Source organism: Danio rerio, chromosome 1 (assembly GCF_049306965.1).
Source record: "Danio rerio strain Tuebingen ecotype United States chromosome 1, GRCz12tu, whole genome shotgun sequence".
NCBI lineage: Eukaryota > Metazoa > Chordata > Actinopteri > Cypriniformes > Danionidae > Danio > Danio rerio.
In genome coordinates this window covers 47,018,963-47,039,822 of record NC_133176.1, presented here as the reverse complement: position 1 = coordinate 47,039,822, position 20,860 = coordinate 47,018,963, and the positions used below count along the sequence as shown (strand labels likewise).

At 35.6% G+C, this 20,860-nt stretch overlaps 2 long non-coding RNA genes across 3 annotated transcripts; one reads left to right on the top strand and one right to left on the bottom strand.

The window, feature by feature from the left end:
• Positions 1–1,042: 1,042 nt before the first annotated feature.
• On the top strand, positions 1,043–17,686 carry LOC141386148 (uncharacterized). 2 transcript variants are annotated; one of them, XR_012407456.1, is made up of 5 exons: positions 1,043–1,106; positions 13,546–13,694; positions 14,478–14,703; positions 14,820–15,250; positions 16,506–17,686. It is a non-coding gene; the product is annotated as an uncharacterized lncRNA (long non-coding RNA). The 2 variants fall into 2 exon arrangements; XR_012407455.1 differs by having other exon boundaries at positions 14,820–14,905; positions 16,631–17,685.
• Positions 14,476–20,825, bottom strand: LOC141386147 (uncharacterized). Its single transcript, XR_012407454.1, has 3 exons — positions 19,106–20,825; positions 16,501–17,897; positions 14,476–15,245 (listed from the first exon to the last, which is right to left on the bottom strand). It is a non-coding gene; the product is annotated as an uncharacterized lncRNA (long non-coding RNA).
• Between the last annotated feature and the right edge of the window lie 35 nt (positions 20,826–20,860).

Below are 20,860 nucleotides of genomic sequence, written 5' to 3'. Positions count from 1 at the left end.
AGCGGCAAGTTTTCAGGCGGCATATGTTGAATAAGCTATCACGTAACATGAAAATTACTATAGTAAATACTATAGTGTTTGGATTCAGAAGCATACTATAGATAATTACTTAAATTAAACTGTCATGGTAATTAAATTGTTGCTGTGATACAACAAACTAATTATTCAAGAGGCTTCAGTTTTTTCCCTAAGCGGATATCTTCCAGACATCATGAAACAACAGATGAGAGCATACAAAAGTCCCATAGTCTAGATTATTATTTATGTATTTAAGGGGGAATGAACTTAATGAACTTACCATCAACAAACTTTCACCGATGCGCATCTCGATGTTCACGTTATGTTTGTTTATTCTGCTGAAACGCAAGTTAAAACGTGGTTTAAAGCAAATCAAGATGGAGATTTCATTGCAGCGATTACATGGCAGGGCACATTATTTACATTCTCCGGGATTTTGTATAAGTGTGGTCATGTTTGTATCTGATTTTTATATTACACATATAATATATAACATATAATACACATAGCTTTGCCTGTATATAATCTTTATTAGTGCTGTCAAACGAATTATCGTGTTCAAAAAAAATTTGTACACATGGATTTATTGAATAAATGTTTATTACATGCCGCCTTTTATTTCGTTTTTCAGCCAGTTTCTTGAACTTTCCCCCTTTATGAACTAAAACTTTTGGAAGTTTATTAAAACTTTTTGACATTTTTTTTATCTTGGCCGATTTAAACAATTATATAAAACAGAAATATTTTGATGTTCTGATAGCGATTCCTACTGTATGTAGAAGAATCACTTCCTGCCCTCCATCTGAATTTCTCACATCATTAATGACATTATGTAAAAACAACCACAACGATTGACCAGCGCCCACCCACTTCCCTAAACCCAGCCAGAAAAATAAAAGCCCTTGCGGTCGCTTGATTTTTACCACTTTTCAGATTTTACCACGTTCTCACTGTGTTATTTACTGATTTATTTTCATTTTTGGCTTTTGTTTTTCTCTTACCTGCTTTTTGGAATCGTTCTTCACCAGACTCTAACCCCGTCGTCACCGTCAACTCCTCTCTGCGTCTCAAATACTCCAACATTTGTGGTGAGTAACTGGTAACAGCAGAAAAGCCGTCCATACGGAGGTAAGCGGTCAGATGGTAAATGCAAAAAGGAATGGCATCATACCGCCCCCTAGCGTTTGTTTTAAAGATGAAATGTAGCCATACGTTTCTCTGGCTACATAATTCGTGATCTCCAGAAATATATATATGGGTACGTTTTCAGAATGAGCCTATTTTGCATTTGAAACCTTTATTTTTAAAAAAGTACGTTTTCTTTTTCCCTGTGTTGCATTAAAAAAGCAAACTGTGGCATTTTCGTAGATTAAATGAATATATTGATTCACAAGTGTTTACATTTTTAGAAAAGGATTAAAAAAACACACTGGACATAAATATGTCTGTTTTGTCAGTGATGGAGAATTGGTTAATTATCATGTATGTCTACTGTGCTTCTTTTTGTTTGTTTGGTTTAGTGAAAAAAACTCTGTACTGTCGATTATCTTCTACATGTATTGTAATTGCCCAACTGTGATTTGATAAAAATAAATGTGTTCAAAAGGCTTTTCAAATGACAGATGTAAGCTTCCGGTCTTCATCAATTAACATGTCTGTCAGAAGCTGTTTTTGAAGGGTTATAATTGCTTGTGCTGTATCTGAAATGTTGTTGTTTAGCTGTGATGTGAACTGAAAAAGCCTTTGGACTGCCGATGGAGAGTTGTAGTTTCTGAACCACTGATCTACACTTATCTTGAGGCACTCAGAGGACTAGATGAAGCGCTTTTAACAATGGTTCGGCATCATTCATGTGTGCGCTGGAGTTTTAGTAAATCCGGTGTAACTCAAACGAGACTAATCCCAAACTCCCTTCAGATTATACTGAAGGTGTATCTCTCTTCTGCTGACTTGCTCAGTCTGCTATGGTGTAATGTGCCTAGACGTAAATTATAGGAAGTTTATACCAACATTTACCAAACAGTGAGCTTAAAGTATCATAAAGAGGACCTATTATTCCTATTTTTACAAGATGTAAAATAAGCGTCTGATATCCCTAGATTGTGTATAAAATAAATTGCGCTTTTCTCAGGTAAATAGATGCATGAACATTTTGAGTTTGCTTGCTTCATTTGCGTGTCAAATTCACTTCACAATAGACACAGATTTGCATCATGTGCAGGGCTTCTCTTTGCCTGGTGACTTTAGCTTTGTTGCTAAATGGCTAACATGGATTTTATTGAGAGAATTGCTGTGTTTATGTGCTTTATAGAGGCTGAAAAAAACAGTGTTGATTTGTTTGGAGCCGTGTCTGAGTCCTCTAGATCCATTCTGAGGTGCACCCAGCTCTGTGGGCTCATCAACTTCTCCAGAAACTTAACCTGGATGATGGAAGCTTTCAGCAGTGCTTCCGACTGATTCGAGCTCAATTTGATGAACTGTTGTCTGGAGTTGGCAGGAGGATTTCCTCCCAGGACACCAACAACAGGCATTATTCACATCACATCACTATTCATTCAGATCACCTCATTCGCGCATATCGTGCCGCAGGATGTATATTTGCGTCGTTGCATTGGTCTACCATGTAAATCACTCGTGCCTGATGCTTCATCTGTGTCTGGTGTGAGCGCAGCATTAGACTTTGATCCAAATTGTGCTGTTTTGGTGACGTCGCTTTAAATTCAAATGAGATTGTGTTTTTTTTTCAAAAGAAGGCGGGGCTACAAATGCCGATGTGTCAGCATAGTGGCAGATCCAAAACTGGACTAATGAAACAATGAATTAACAAATTAATATAATAAATAACAATAATAAATCATAAATTATATTATATATTATAATACATAAACAATAAATAATAAATGGATTTGATATCATGAATATAATTTCTTTAAAGAAAGCTAAAAGTCTGTGTTTGACTCAAATATAACAAATGAAAAAAATATGTATATTTCTGTTGTCTATTCATTGAGACAGTAGTACTTAGTCTAGAAATTCAGTTTCTTATTGAGTAATCAAATTACTTTTCAGTAACTATAAAAGTAATTAATATAATACGTCATACTTTGATGGCGATGCAGTGGCGCAGTAGGTAGTGCTGTCGCCTCACAGCAAGAAGGTCGCTGGGTTGCTGGTTCGAACCTCGGCTCAGTTGGCGTTTCTATGTGGAAATGTTATCCCTGAGTTCGCGTGGGTTTCCAAAGACATGCGGTATAGGTGAATTGGGTAGGCTAAATTGTTTGTAGTGCATGAGTGTGTGTGTGTGTGTGTGTGTGTGTGTGTGTGTGTGTGTGTGTATGTATGTTTCCCAGAGATGGGTTGTGGCTGGAAGGGCATCTGCTGCGTAAAAACGTGCTGGATAAGTTGGCGGTTCATTCAGATTAATAAAGGGACTAAGCCGACAATGAATCATACTTTGATAAATCAAATGCGATCTGTAAAAAACTAAAAATGTCAAATAAAGTGACTTCATTGTTCATTTGTGCATCCTAAAACTCAGCATTATAATGCCTCTTAGTCAGCAGGTATGCCGAAAACTCTTAAATGTGGATGGCTGCTTTTCACTCAGGGCTGTCTCTGCTATAATGAGGTAGAGATTGTCACTATTGCACAGGATTTCCCCTCTGATGACATGTCCAAATGTCAATCTAAGAGTTTCTGCAGTGTTTTTATGAAGTGTGATTGTAAATAAAAAGAATTAATTATTTTTTAACAATTAGAAGCTGGTTATATTCACACACTGTTGCCACACAACTATGCTTCTATGCTTCTAACTATACTACTTCTAAAAGTGATTTGTGCTTAATAGGTTTTCTTTAAATCTGCCATGATAAGAAATATTTAAAAAATAAATAAATAAATAAAAACATTAAAGATGCTGCTGGAGACCTCACACATAATGAGAGTGGAATTCAGAATGTTAAACTGAAGAAACTGATCCACACAGTGAAGGACGTTCAATTATTTCATCATATTTCTTCACCTTCAACTACAAACTACATCAAAACATCAGTCAATCAAGCATTTCTTAATTTTATCTTTTTTTTTTATGATGTATCTTGGAATTTCATATGATTCATCAAAGTATGATGTATTTTTATTACTTTTATAATCACTGAAGCATTATTTATTTACTGTATAAGGAATTGAATTGCTTGACTACTTACAACCCCAGTAAATTTGAACACACGCTGTAAAAATGCAGGGTTCCACACAATTCATTCATCTCAAATTGATTAACTAAACAAATTTAAGTTTATTGAACATAATTCAATTTTGTGTTGTTGTGTTGAGTGTTTGTCAGAAATCATTTTTAATTCTTTAAATTTAAGTCAAACATGGACTTCCAGCTTTTTAAGCTGTTTTTACCCAAATCAGCCACCATTATTGTTATTTTTTTAAGTCAAATTGCACAGTACTGTGTTGCCAGTTAAGTTGTTTTTAACCCAAGCAGCCATTCTAAACTGTTTATATTTTTCACTCAGATTTGTACCAGTGCTGACTTGCCAGTTATTTGGTTCTAAACCCAATCAGCCACCTTCAGATTGACATTTAGAACTCAAATATTTAGATCTTTTTGAATTCATATTGTATTTTTAGACCATTTTAAGACTCTTTTGATATAGCTATAATAATATTCATATACTGGGCACCAGTTAATCTGTAACACTCAATTTAATATGCCCTGAATGTAGCATATTGAGGGATAAAATGTTACCTCAACAGCAGTGTTGGGTAAGTTACTTTAAAAAGCAATAGATTACAAATGACTGACTACTACTGGAAAATTGTTATCCGATTAAATTACTAATTACCTAATAAGTTAATTAATGATGCAAAAAGTAATCAAATTACTAATTACTTTACTTTTAAGTTACTTTTATAACATATAAAAATACCAATAAAAATATTAAATGAACTGCAGCTCTTTTAGTAATTTAATATTTACTGAAAAACATGGGTTGCTCATAGCAGCTTGACATATTCAATAGGCATGAGAGAATTCTCTCATCATTTACTCCTTCCAAACCTCCTTGTCTTTTTTTCTAAACACAAAAGAAGACATGAAGAAAACTAGATATCTGTTACCATTGACATTCATAGTATGCTTCTGTGTTTGTCTGAGGTAATTAGTCTACCGTAATGTGTATATTCCATACAAAGCATGAATGTGATCGGTCAGTTGTTGTCATGTGACTCGCGATTTTTAGCTAAGTGCACCTGGGAAATTTGGCTCCCAGTATTCAAGCGTGCGCAAAAGATGCGATATGTGAACAGCCTTCTCTTCACATTCAGAAGGCATGATCAAAAATCCTGCACAAACATTCAATTTAGCCTGTTTAGGCTGAATTGGGCCACCATGTTTCTGGGCGCCGGTGTTCTCCTTGGTGACGAGTATTGTCGTAGAATTCTTTCTATTCAAGTGCTTGAAAAAGTTAACCAAAATATTTTTGGTTTTATGCTCATATTGACTTCAGTAACTGTAAATTACACACTGGACACATTCATTTATTCATTTTCTTTTCGGCTTAGTCCCTTTATTAATCCGCCACAGAGGAAAGGGCCGCCACACAATACACCAATTACACAAATTTAAAATGTAGTTCGTTACACTACTGCATTCCTCAAAAATGTAATTAGAATACAGTAAGACGTTACTGTGGAGCGCATTACACCCAACTCTGCTCAACATTCTTTTTTTGCATGTGTCTTCATTTCAGATCCATAATCTTGCCAACTGATGAAAAGAGAAAAGAGAAAAGCAAAGATGAAATGGAAATGCTCTGTACAGCATAGTTCAAAACCCTCTAAAACAAATCAAATGAGCTGGCAGAATTTAATTGCTGCTCTCAGTCGATCCCTGACCAATTTATATCATATTCTTAGTCACCGATAAGCATATGAGTACTGCAGTGCCGTGCAAGTTTCTGAAAGGCAGAACCAAGAGCTAATGATCCATTACAGGCGCTTGACCTGAATTTCACTTACAAATTACACCAAAAGAAAGGGGACTGCACACTGTGAAAATATGTTTTCCTTCAGGCGGACTAAATTCTGTTTCATGTGGTACAGTAACATCAAAGTAGGCTTAAATATAAACATGTTTTAATTCAATCGATTGAAACATTGTTTAATGTGCAATGCATGTACAATAATGAAAGTATTTTAATAATTTCCACAGGTAAATATTCACTCACCAGCCACTTTATTAGGTACACCTTACTACTACCGGGTTGAACCACTTTTGCCTTCAGAGCTGCCTTAAACCTTCATGGCATAGATTCAACAAGGTACTGGAAATATTCCCTAGAGATTTTGCTCCATATTGACATGATAGCATTACGCAGTTGCTGCAGATTTGTCGGCTGCACATTCATTATGTGAATCTCCCATTCCACCACATCCCAAAGGTGCTTTATTGAAAGTAGCCACTAGAAGATGGGCATAAAGTGATGGACAAAAACAATACTCAGGTAGGCTGTGGCGTTGACACAATGCTTAATTGGTACTAACCGGCCCAAAGTGTGCCAAGAAAATATCCCCCACACCATTTCACCACCACCACTAGCCTGAACCATTGATAGAAGATTGGATGGATCCATGCTATCATGTTGTTTACGCCAAATTCTGACCCCACCGTCTGACTGTCGCAGCAAAAATCGAAGAAATCAGACCAGGTAATGCTTTTCCAATCTTCTATCGTCCAATTTTGGTGACCGTGTGTGTATTGTAGCCTCAGTTTCCTGTTTTTAGCTGAAAGGAGCGGCACCCGGTGTGGTCTTCTGCTTCTGTAGCCCATCTGACTCAAGGTTTGACATACTGTGCATTCAGAGATGCTCTTCTGCATACCTCGGTTGTAACAAGAGGTTATTTGAGTTACTGTTGCCTTTCTATCAGCTCGAACCAGTCTGGCTATTCTCTTCTGATCTCTGGCATTTGCGCCCACAGAACTGCCACTCATGTAAATGTATTTGGTGTATGCTCGCTTTGAACTGCAGCAGATCGTCTTGACCATGTCTACATGCCTATATGCATTGAGTTGCTGCCATGTGATTGGCTGATTAGAAATTTGTATTAACAAGCAGTTGACAGGTGTGCCTAATGAAGTGGCCGGTGAGTGTAGATCTTTATAGTAGTTTTTGCTTTCTACACTGTAAAAAAACGTAATTAATATACTTTAAAACATTGAGTAAACCCATTGTAACGTGAAACTGTTAAGTAGAATTTTTACTTATTATTTACATTTATCTTACCACAGACATGCTCAATAATGTTCATATCTGGTGACAAGGCTGGCCAATCCTGGAGCATCTTAACCTTTAATTTTAAGCCAACAGTTTGTTGCTCAATTTTTAAAGTTAAGTCAACTAGTCACTGTTGTATTGTTTTTTAATGAAATAATTGCCGATTTTTTTTTGTTTGTTTTCTGTTTCGATGCAATAATGTTTTTCTTTCTTTTTTTATTATAATGATGCTAAAATAGCATAAAATTTGGTGTAAATGAGCTCATAATACATTAAAAAAATCTTAATTCACAAATGGAAATGGGAATAATCTTAATAAACGAACACAGTAACTGTAAAAAATATATATAATAAAAAGAAGGTTGTTCTGATAGTTAGAAGCTGATAGTTGGGCTGTTGAAGAAGTTGAAAAAGCCACAAAAAAAAAAAAAAAAAAACAGCTGAAGTAAGTCAAAATACAGAATCAACACAAATTGACATGCGAGCTGGTCCAAAAATACTAATGACTGTGAAACTAGAAAAATAATAGTAAATAATAAAAATATAAAAAGAGTATGACAGAGCACTCACTGTAAACACGCCCAGAATGCAAATTTAAGAGTTCAATCTGTAAAACATATAAAGGCACATGAAAAAACAACAGCTAAAATTGTAAATTAGCCATTTTTTATTGTTTATGTATGGTGGCTGAGAGAGCTCAAAATAAAACTTGCATGTAACAAATAGAAAGTAAAAGAAATCATCAAATTCTTTCAATTGATCAACATCTTCATCAATTTGACACAAATTCTCACAACACATGCAAATAAAGAAATGTGCTACAAATAGTACTGACCAAAACTGAAATGGGTTTGAGGACCCTAAAGGCCCCCAAAAACCAAGACATTTTATCTGTCTGTTTTTGTTTTTTCATAAGCTCTCTCGGCCAGCATTATGCTGTATTTACAGTTAAATAATACTATTTTAAAGTGATAGTTCAATTAAAAATTTACAAATTTACTCACCCTTTACTTGTTTCAAAACTTTATAAGCTTCTAAACATTCTATAAAAAAGGTATTTGTAAGAATGCTGGATACCTGTAACTATTGACTTCCATAGTATTTGTTTTTCTTACAATGGAAATCAATGATGGTTTCAGGTTTTCAGCTTTCTTCAAAATATCTATAAAATGTCTTTAAAGATAACTCTTAAAATTAATATAATATAATATAATATAATATAATATAATATAAATTAATATAATAAAATATAATATAATATAATATAATATAATATAATATAATATAATATAATATAATATAATATAATATAATATAATATAATATAATATAATAATTAAATATACTATAATATAATATTGAATAATACAATATAATATAATATAATATAATATAATATAATATAAATTAATATAATATAAATTAATATAATATAAATTAATATAATATAATATAATATAATATAATATAATATAATATAATATAATATAATATAATATAATATAATAATAAAATATACTATAATATAATATTGAATAATATAATATAATATAATATAATATAATATAATATAAATTAATATAATATAATAATAAAATATAATATAATATAATATAATATAATATAATATAATATAATATAATATAATATAATATAATAATAAAATATACTATAATATAATATAATATAACATAATATAATATAATATAACTTAATATAATATACTACAGTCTAAATAATTCTGAGTTGATGGATTTTTTGTTGTAATAAGCATTTTTTTGTAATCCAACACTTTTAAATCAGTATGAAAACATAGAAAAGAAACACGGTAACTGAATGATGCTCATGAATACAAAGAAATGGGTGAATAAAATGTATTTGGTTTATGACTCAATCTAGTACAGGATATAAACTCTTGAGAAATCGAAGGTTTAGCTTGCCGAGTGTCTGAGCTGTTTGATCACAAACTCCTCTTCACAAAAGCTCAATCATTTTGTCCTTAGGCCAGCGTACAGCATTATACCGTCACGAACATGCCCTGAAACTGCACACCTGGTGCAGGATCTCTGGATGTGTTAGATTTTCCCTGAACAGCATCCAGAGAGACACAACAAACTAGAGAGGCTGCTTAATGTGCGCTACGTGTGGGCTAATTAATGAAGAAATGTGTTAAAGAAACACCGGTGTGAGATGAGCAAACTAAATAAATATAAATAAAAACTCCCATAAGGCATTTCTTCCTCAATAGGAAGTGACTTATTTAGAACACCTGATTTCCTAGTTCAGTTACCTGAAAACACCCTGGATATGCTTGAAACTTTTTTGGACGAGGCAAATCATTGGTCATTTTTGAGTATAGGCCTATGAGTTTTTCTAGTTTCATCTGTGGATTTTAGCAATGTTTCCCAACCCTGATCCTGGAGGCACACCAACAGTACATTTTGTGGATGTCAAATATCAGACCCATTCTATTCAGGTTTTGGAGTCTCTTCTAATGTTCTGATGGAATAATTCAGGTGTGGTTGATTATTAAGAGGCTGAAAATGTACTGTTGGTGTGCCTTCAGGAACAGGGTTGGGAAAAACTGGATTAACAGCCTGATCTCGTGAGGAAACGTAAGTATTTTACGTTTTGTCAGCTTAGTGGCTACGAAAGTGGAGTTCAGTCGTACGAAAATGTACGATTAAAAAAAAAAGGTGTGACACCCATCCCTTCCCCTTCCCCCATCATTGGGGGATGAGTAAATCGTATTAAACTGTACGAATGTGATCATACGAATTTGCCACTAAATCAAGTTACGAATTGCCATGAGATTGTGTTGGGATTATAGAGTGTTTTCATGACCATCATCAGTCGGCAATATTGGAGAGCAGAATGTAAACAATGCCACTGAACCAAATGAAACTCACATATAAAGGTGATTATTACTGCTAAAAACCATTAGATAGTTTCATGTTTTGGACTGCACTAATCAGTCGAACCAGAAAAAAACATTAGGGTATAGACTGCCAACATGTATAACAAAGAATTAAAACTATTTATTAAACAAAATGAAACAAAAGGGGTTTGTTGTTGGCTAAACTGAACCAGGATTTCCAGGGCAAGAATCTTGACAACAGGGCGGTCTCAAATATTATGAAATTTGAGATAGAAACAGTTACTTCTATGCGCAAGTAAAAAATGAGCGTAGTTGCAACAGAAAATGAACCCAACCCAGGCTTATTTTGAAACATACCCTTATATACATTTCTGGAGAGCGCCAAATATCTTCCAGAAGCTACATTTTATTTGCAGTTTTTGTTTTCGCCAATCCACCAGAGGGTGCCGTGTACGTTTTTGAGATCTCAAATTTACCTCACGAGTGCCATTCATGGCTGCTGTTCTCTTTACTATACCTTTACTATAAAAATGCTTTTTTGATGCAAAATATTTATACAGTTATTCCTTACGCCAATTAAAAAAACTTGAGTAGGCTTATGCTACTATAATAAAGAAAGTCTTCTCTAAATGTAGAAATAAATACATTGATATGCACTGAAATACATGATATATACTTCTGACACATGAAAGTATAAACCCTGCAGCTCATAACAACTGTGGAAAGTTATTGCCTGTCATATTTTACAAACCGTTTACTACAAATTTTATGTAATTTAACTCACATGGATAATTGAATATTAATTAGATGGTGTCATTTTGCTGCTGTGCGGTCAGCTAATCATTACATTGCTGATCATGATTTCAAGGATCGATAGATCAGTCCTTCACAACACACGCAGCGATCACAGATCAGTTTATCCAGACATTTGAATCTGATCTGCGAACTTGTTTGAAAAACCAAATTAGCCAGAGATCATTTATCAAGATTAACAGATCCAGGATCTGACAAATCATCTTAGATCATTTAAGCAAGGTACGAAGAACGGACTCCTGATTGGGTATTACGTCAATCAATGCATAACAATTAACAATTTTAAAAAAGTAACCAATTGAGAAAACACAACACACACATGCACACAAATTCTCAAAACACATGCAAATACAGAAATGTGCTGCAAATAACGGTAGCCACAGAAATGAGTGAGGGGACCCCATAAAGTGATAAACCCAGCTACGTCCTGATTAGTCAGCAGTTCATTTGATGACGAAAATGTCGTTCAATGTGACTATACATTTACTAAATGTAGAGCTTATAGACCTACTAACTCCATTCTGCCTTAAGAGCATGTGGTGCAACCAAAGTAAGAACAAATCTAATTACAAAACTAGGTAGTAGTTGCGTAGCAGTTAGTTATGCCAAAGTCATAAAAGGAACGGGATTAATCACGATGATTAGACATTTATAAAAGTAAGCGATTGGTCTATATTTTAAATTTCTATCCAGAAATGATGATGTTTTGATATCTGATTGGTCTCACACTGTCAAGTGATGCAATTTCGCAGGTCAGAGTTCACCAAGCTTGAACTTTGCAGCGCATCGAACTTCGAAACTTGTCTCATGAGCTTACATTTCTGGTCTGACGCATTTGTGTGCGTATGAATGGAAGTCTATGAGGGGAAAAGTCCAGTGTGACCGTAGCTTTACTAATGTGTAGCCTACTTTACATCCCAGTTTAAGCACAAACTTATGAACAGCTCTTGCAACTCTACCCATTTTGTTTGTGGTGTTTGCAGTAAAATAACTCAAAGTTATTTTTTTAAGTAATTAGTAATGCAGTGCATTTATTTTTTCACAAGATTGCAATGCATTACTTATAAAAGTAACTCATGGGACAGTATCTGTCTGTCTGTTGCCAGCCTATTTCTATCAACCACAATCTTAGAAAAGTTAAGTAAAGAGACTTTGTCAAGCTAAGTTTTTTTTCTCTCTACAGGGTACCACCACTATTTTTTAAGTTTGCAGTTTTTCTTTTTGTTGTTGTTGATGTTGAATCCAATTTCTATGAAGATGAGGAGACTTTACTTCTTTATGTGTGTTTATTTGATTGCCTTGTTATTTTACTTCCTTATGTTGATCCTGCTACATTCATTAAAAGTGGTATCTTCCCTGCTGTTTCCTGATAATCTAAGTATTTTTGTTTCCAAGACAAACATCAAAGCGTCCTTGAAGTAAGACACAGATGAAGAAGATCGACTTGGGAAGAAAAATGAAGAAAGGCAGCGCAGTTTTGTGAGAAACTGAGCAAATCTGGGCTTAAAACAGAAGTAAATATTTGTGAATATGACAATTATTTTTCCACTTGAATTAAGTTGAATTTTCTAAGCCCAAAAGATCTTCAAATCTAAGCTGCTTTATGTTTTCTTTTCATTTGTATAATAAATTAAAATGGAAATTTGGTACTGTAATACTAGGAGTCGGGTGACAATGGAGATGAGGTTCCAAACACGGTTTATTAACAGCTTAGTCAGGCAGGCAATGGTCAAACAGGAACAAACGGTATCATGAGGGTAATCCAATAGCCTAGTCGTGGCCACAGGCAGAAGTCTGTGCAGGTGGCAAACAGAGTAAACAAAGAAATAAGGCAGAATCTAAAGGCACAGTAAGACTAGACAAAGAAAATGCTGCGCAGTATTACAGGTAAACATACTGTACAACAAGACTCAGCAATGTGTCTGTGAGAGGTGAATATATAGTCCATGAAATCAATCTATGATTCATTTCCAGCTGCCTGTCTGCAATCAGGTTGAGAACTGGAACTGGTGTGTGTGAGATGTGTGGTGGAATTCTTCATGACAAATGTGTTGTCTCTAGCAATCTGCAAGCCAAGGGCTAGATTGGTGGTCATTCTGACACATACAAGGTTTTATTTTGTAAAAGTGTTGCTGGTATAATTTATTGTATGTGTTCATTGTACATTTTTCTTTACTTTGTCCTACAAAGGTCTTAAAAGGTCAAGTATTAAATTCACCTTTATAAACCTGTCACTGCAGGAGTTACCATTCAAAATGTTCTGAAACCACTTCATGTATTTACAATAAGACACTTCACAGTACAAAAGTCTAACTTTTAAAAAAGGTAGTGTTGCAGTGACAGCTTTGTACTTTTTTGTGACAGTAAATAATACTGCAGAGACAATTTGGACATATCTGATAAATTTCCAACATAGGCTCATTCTGAAAACATAGCCCTGTATACATTTCTGGAGATAATGAATTATGTAGCCAGAGGTAGGTATGGCTGCATTTCATTTTTAAAATAAATGCAATGGGGCGATTTGACGCCGTTCCTTTTCATGTTTACCAGATGACCAGTTACCTCCATATGGACAGCTTTCCTGCTATTACCAGTTTGTCTAGTTTGCTCGCCATGTACGTCTAAGAATTTGAGATGCAGAGTGAAGTTGACCACGACGATGGTGTTTGAGTACAACGAAGAATGGTTCCTGAAAGCAGGTGAGGAAAAACAGAAGCCAAGAAATAAGATAAGTAAATAACAGGGTGAAAATGTGGTAAAATCTGAAAGCTTGGTAAAAATCAGGTGAGGGCTTTTCTTTTTCTGGATTGCTTTTGAAAACTGTTGGCTTGGGTTTAAGGAAGTGGGTGGGCAGGCCAATCTGTGCTTTTGAAAACCCAATTGGTAGGGTTTAGGGATGGAGGAGCATGGGTCAGTCAATCGGTCAATCAGTCAGTCATTCAGTCAATCAACGGTCAGTCGACAGCAGCCTCGGGTATATTTACATGAGAACAGCAGGCGCAAATGGCACTCGCTAGAGAAATTTGAGATCTCAAAAAGCGTACACATCGGCCTCTAGTGGATTCACAAAAACAAAAACTGCAAATAAAACGTAGCTCCTGGAATAAATTTGGCGCTCTCCACAAGTGTATATAGAGGTACATTTTCAGAATAAGCCTGCGTTTCTAAATTCCCCACCTGATGTGTCCTGATTTGGATCACTAAAATTAGATTTGTTTTAAATATATAATAAATCAATCTCAAACTGTTTTAATGACTAAATTAATAGACATTAGTTTAAAAAAGGCAAAAAACAGCAGACCAGCCACTTGATTTCTAACACCCACATGCATGTTGTTAATGCTTGAAGAAAACCACAGGATCCAGCCCACAGTTTCTCTGCTGCCCACTGCTAAACATTGAAGGGGACGTGTAACAATATGGAGCTTTTGATATTGTATCTTTTTTCTTCACACTTGTCTAAATAATTTGATGCTTTGTAGGACCAGGTGCACCATAATGCCACAATCGGAGATGAAAACAACCTGCAGAAGGATGAGTTCTCATTCACCATTTAAATTTGCATTTATACCATGTGCCATTTCTTTCAAGTCAGTTATTATTAACTGTGTCCTCCATTGTCCTGCAGTGCACTCTTGTTTGGCCGCTGTCCATGATCCTGATGTCAGAAACGTGTCCAGTGGAGCCCCAGTAAATGCTTCTTGAAAGGTCGTGAGATTGCTTGTTGACTGTGTCTTGGACTGTTTTCATTAGATCTCATCTGTCCTGTTGTCTCAAGGAAGACACTGCTGAATTGGACCATTTGCCATTTTATTTTCTTTCAGCAAGATACGATCTCCGTGGAGCTTGTCCTTACAGCCCCCCTATGAAGAAGTCAGGGAGCGGGACACCTTTTCATTATGCTGATGTGGTACAGTTGTTGTTTTACCGATATGTGGCCCCATAGTAGAAACAAATCACCAAATATACATGACTCATTCAAGAATTGTGTATTTCTTAAATGTAAAGTTACATAATTTGTTCTTTCTTTCACTTCAACAAACTTAATATACCAATGGGTTAAGAAAAATAATGTCAAAAGAAAATATACAATTATTTTGTTAACCCCATTGGAAGATTATCTTGCTTAAGAATCTCACTTAATATTGGCATATTAATTCTGAAAACAGGACAATTTGTTTTACTTGTCTAGAAATCGCTTCTTGATTGAAGAATTTTTAGATATTTGGATTAGAAACAAGACAAAAACTCTAAGGCCCCGTTTACACTAATGCGTTTTAGTTTGAAAACGCATAAGTTTTGCTACGGTTACGCCATCCGTCTACACTACGCCGGAGTTCTCGAGCGCCGAAAACGGAGCGTTTCGAAAACGCTGGAGAGGCCGTTTTCATTCTGAAACGCTGCTGCTCCGTCTCAGTGTGGATGATGGAAAACGGAGACATCTGAAAACGGAGGCGGGGCTGCAGACATTCGCCTCTCTGATTGGGGCTTTTCCTGAATATTAAGTAGCCTAACACACAAAGTTCAGTCCTGCATCTTCTCCGTGTAAGTTAAAACTTCGCAAGTTTGATCAAGGCTGCAGTCTCTTCTTTTCAATTTGATATGGAAAACAGACTATCTTGAGGACACGGGTAAATCTTCAAAGGGAACAGTGTACTTTATAACTTCATTCACATCACCCTGGCTACGTTGCTTCACTTTCTCAACAATAAAATGTAAACATGATATAAGGACACGCGTAAATCTTCAAAGGGAACAGCTTTATAACTTCATTCACATCACCTTGGCTACGTTGTTTCACTTTCTCAACAATAAAATGTAAACATGATTTAAGGAACTGCCTATTTTCATTTTAATATTAACAACTTAACAGACAGCAGAAATGTTGAGGCGTCGTGCTGCATATATGAGCATCATCTTCACTGTGTGCATATTTATAACAAAACGGAGCCGATAACAACTGCCTCCTTTCAATTTCAGTGAAAATACGAAACACAGCCTCTCTTTTGGTGAATATCAGTTTTAATCGATAATGGCCATTATAAAAGTATAACATACAATAAGTTTATACATTATAGGAAATAAAGGCAAGCGATCAGTCAATATACAGAATGTACGTGCTTACATTAATCATTAACTTATCTTTGCGCTTAGCCAAAACACGTTACCTGAGAACAAGTAATAGATTCCAGGGACCAAAATCAGGGAATATGTCGTTAGATACAGACAACAAGATGAATGAAATATCACGTTTAATAAATATAGTGAGATTAGATCCTGCGGGAGATGCTTGATGAGAAGTCCGACTAGCACAGCTCTCATCTGGGTAGATGAGCTGCAGCGCTTGCCTGAGAGTCTGTGTGTGGTCACGTGATGTGCGTTTTCAGCGTTTTGGTGTGGACGGAGAGCAGTTCAGAAACGCTGGGTGAAACGCGAGTGTGGACGCGGATCGTTTTCATTCTAAAACGCCGTTTTAAAACTAAAACGCACTAGTGTAAACGGGGCCTAAGAAAAGCATTTTTGCAGTGTACCTGCAGTTCTAGAATAACCGAAATGTTATGTTGTCCATATGTTCTGGTTGGCCAAAGTCATTTTGCTTCCTCGTGTCCATGTAATGTTAAATTATGCGCCACAGGGGGATTCCTGGTCTTCTCGAGGCTTTCTGGAAATGTCAAGGAGACCTCAATTCTGGCTTTAGGATGAGGTTCAAATGATGTGGACTGAGTGAATGGCCAGGGGGGACATTTGAAGATGGGGTCCCAGTCACCCAGTCGCTGCTTATCAACCACCTGCTTCTGCATTCACTTCAGGGTGAGGATCAAATATAGTTGTACTCTATGTGTGACCAGATGTTCTTTTGTGTACCACGACAATTTATGCCAACGCAACACAACGCATTTTCTCTTTAAAAGTTTTTCGCTGCCAGTTCACCTGTTCTTTTGTAGTCCCGAAGGTGGAAAAAAGCATATACAGAATTTATCGCCACTATGTGTTTTATTTGACAGCATATTGTCACGGTCACACAATGAGGACTAGGGTTATCTCTTTTCATCATTTTATTCAAACAAGTAGTGCATTAATAAACAGGAGGAGCAGGTAAGTGAGAGTCTTTGCAATTTAGCTAAGGAGTAGTTGTTTATGTTGTAAACAGATAGCTTCAAGCAGACATAGTGTAAAGTCACTTCCCTTTGAGAGAAACATCCACTGGTTAAACGTTTGTAAGAGAGGAGAATCATCAACAGAAGAATGCAAGTCAGGGAGCAGGTAAAGTGAACCATCAGACATTGATTCCAGCCATTGTACGACTGGAAATGGGGAGGATTTATAATAGCATGATTAAGGGAACAGGTGCAGGTGATTGGCGAGGGAGAGCACTGATTGGGAGAGTAGGAACGAGCCACGAGTGTAACACAAACGCATATATATATATATATTAGTGCAGTCAATAAAACTGATTCTGATTTATTTGAATAACTTATTCAAGAAACATCTTACATTTTCAACAATAAAAATAAAAGTGTTTTGTTATACAATAAAATGAATTACTATTGATTTTATTGATCAACGCTAACTCATTCATAAGGCCAATTCATAATTTTTTGCTTATTGTCTAAATCGTATGAATTTGTACAATCTAATTTGTGAATTTTAGTACAACTTTCTAATCCCCCAATAAAGATTGGGTTTAGGGATGAGGTTTTGTGCCACATCTCCTTTTGAGCCACTAATCTGACAAAACGTAAAATAGCTATGTTTCCTCGTGACATCAGGCTTTTTAAATAAATAACAGCCAACACACTAACAAAATGTACAAATGTTTTCTATTTCTTTATTCTTCTTTATAATTTTAATCAGTTAATTCAACTATAAAGTTTAACTTAGTTGAATGTAAGTTGACATCACTTAAAGGGCCATGAAACCCCCTCGTTTTAGCTGGGTGTTTTCACACCTCTACTTTGGAAAAAGTCAGAAAAGTGGGCGTGTCCAGCTCTGTTTAGGGGGGAGTGTCGGAGGAACTAAAGTGGGATGGTGTGGGAGTGTCTATTTGGGCACGCGCGAGTTTCAGTCAAAATACACACACATGAGAAAGTGATGGTGTTTAACCTACATGGACATCTGTAGTCGAATTATTTGCCAAATTATTAAATGTTGGACTTTAACTGCAGTTTGGCTCTTTCATTCAGGGAATTCATTCATGCCCCTCGCGACAAACGCGATATTTGATTCGAGGATCTGCTCTAAGCGTGTATTTTTCATGCAATGTTTGATACCGCACGGCGAATGAGAGAAAAAAAACCTCTGCATTTCCCGGAAACTTAGATGCACACGGCAGGTAGTGTCAGAAAGTCGCGTGTGTTATTCCGGTCACAAAATGCGGTGCTATGTTTGCACTCAGTGCAATAGTTAACTTTATTCGATACGAACAAACTGAATAAACAAAGAGCACTGGTCGCTCACTTACCAAATCTGTAGAGACAGGACAATCACTAGCAACTAGAGCCGCGTCTTTATGAAGAGGAGACTAACGTTACAAGCGAATCCGGATTTCAGCGTTTGCAGATGAGAACAGCTCTCAGGTAAACAATAATCCTCCTTAGACATGTAAGTTAATGTTGTCGAGCGTCGCGTACACTGTTAATCCACACATGATCCAGCTGAGCTCACACAGAGAGAAAATGAAAACGAAACTTAATGGCAGCAAACTATAAAAGCAACACTTCACGCTTGTTTTGCCAACACAACGTGGCGTCTCTGTGGCGTACACACGGTGACACTAATGAATATTAATGAAGTTGCACAATAGAGCGCGCTGATTGGTTTGAACCAAGCCTTACTCATGCATTAATGCAACACACTATAAGACGTAATAAGACTCACTCAGGCACAGACGCCCAGTCTGCACGCTGGAATACAACGCTATTATGTCATGCCCATGACGCAGCTTCAAAAATTTGTTTCAAACAGGAAGTACGAATTTGCTTGAAATAACGCAAAAACAACCAATTTACACTTTTTAGTGAAATATAGGTGTCCTAATAGTGTTTTTAGCAGTGTGGGACACATATACGACTGTCAACAGCTCAAAAAATGTCTTTTGGTGTTTCGTGACCCTTTAAAGGTCACTGGAAAACAATTCTTTTTTTTACAATGAATTATTTGACATGTTGAATGTTTATTCAATGATAGATCATTCAATCGAATGTAAACTATGCAGTTTGGAGCATTCATTTTCCTTCCGCTTAGTCCCTTATATATCAGGGGTTGCCACAGCTCGAACCAACTTCTTGCTGTATTTAAAACAAAGTAGATACTCTCTGCATTTATATGTTTTCTATGTAGGCTATATAAAATAATGTTTTTGTATGCAAATAAAGCCATACAGACAGGTAAACAGATGGAGAAATCCGTGCTATCAGAATCAGAATCAGTTTTATTGCCAAGTGTGCTTCACACACACAAGGAATTTGTTTTGGCAACAGACGTTTCCAGTGTACATAAAGTGACAAGTGACAACACAAAATAAATATAAAAAGAAAGGTGATAAACATTAAACATGATTCAGTTAGTCAAGAAATCTGGATGTCGAATGAGGCAAAACAAAATTTAAAACAATTTGATGTGCGTCAACACCAACATGAGATATCTTTAACTCAAAAACTTTTAGACTTCCCTATTGTGTATTTCAAGTTACTCTCAAATGTTCAAACATAATCCCATACAAATATCTTTCAATTCCTACAAATACTGTCTGCATTATCATTTAATATCATTTGGTGCCTGCTAAAATTGAGTTAGTGCTACCATTTTCCTAATTCACATTCAGAGCACTTCACAGGGTGTATTAATTGACGGTGAAAACATAATTCTGAATTATGGTTTTGAGTAATTGTGGCAAAACAATATTGCAGAGCTGCTTTGTTGTCTCTCATTTGAGGAATAAAATGTAAAAACAAAATTAAGTCCCTCAGCCATCGCTTTAAAATCCCAGTTTGTTTCTTGTTATTATCCTTCTGACAGTTCATTTGTTTTGATATCCAGGAGAAAATTGGCTGCTAAATTTACAACACTGCAACAATAAATTCGTTTAAGTGCAATATAATAACTGGTATTATAACAATGCTTCTCACGTCAGCAGAGAATCAAACATGTAGACCGTGGACACCGTTTATAGCAATCGCTTGCTGAGATTTTGATTATTGAATCTGTATGAAAGAATGGCTATATGCTTTTATAGATTTTATTCTACACATGGAAGTACAATAAAATAAAGATTACAATTAGGGGAAGAATATGTCAGTCCAACATGTGTCTAATTTTTCTGTATTGGCGGACATCATTTTGGAACACCATTTTATTTTCTTAGAATGATCAATGACAGCATGGTTTGTAGTCTGAAGAAGAAAGTCATGTTTGAATCTAAAGAATTAGATTTATCCTGGCTAATCTGTTCCTTTTTTGATAGCCGTTGCCTTTTTGATAACGTTTTTTTACCGTAAAATGAGCCAATATTGCATTACGCCATGCAGTCAATCCCATATGGATGAAATAATTAGAAACCCACAACAAGTTGTGTTGAATTTAAGAGATGACAGATGTCTGTTTTAATTATTTTGTCTGACTATTTTGAGTGTTGGATCCAAATGTTTCATCTTAAGAAAAAAAAACTTCTTTAAAAAATTGCCTCCAGGGAGCCCTTATGAAATGGTCTCGCTCCATGAAATGTTTGAGATAAAGAGTTGTCATTTTAGCCTTGCTTCCATCACATGCTGCTTCTGGTTAAGCAGACCTGCGGAGCCTCTGCAGGATCTTTGTGAGAGCAATCCTTCAGGAACAACAAAAAAGGTAAATGACAGATTGAAATTAT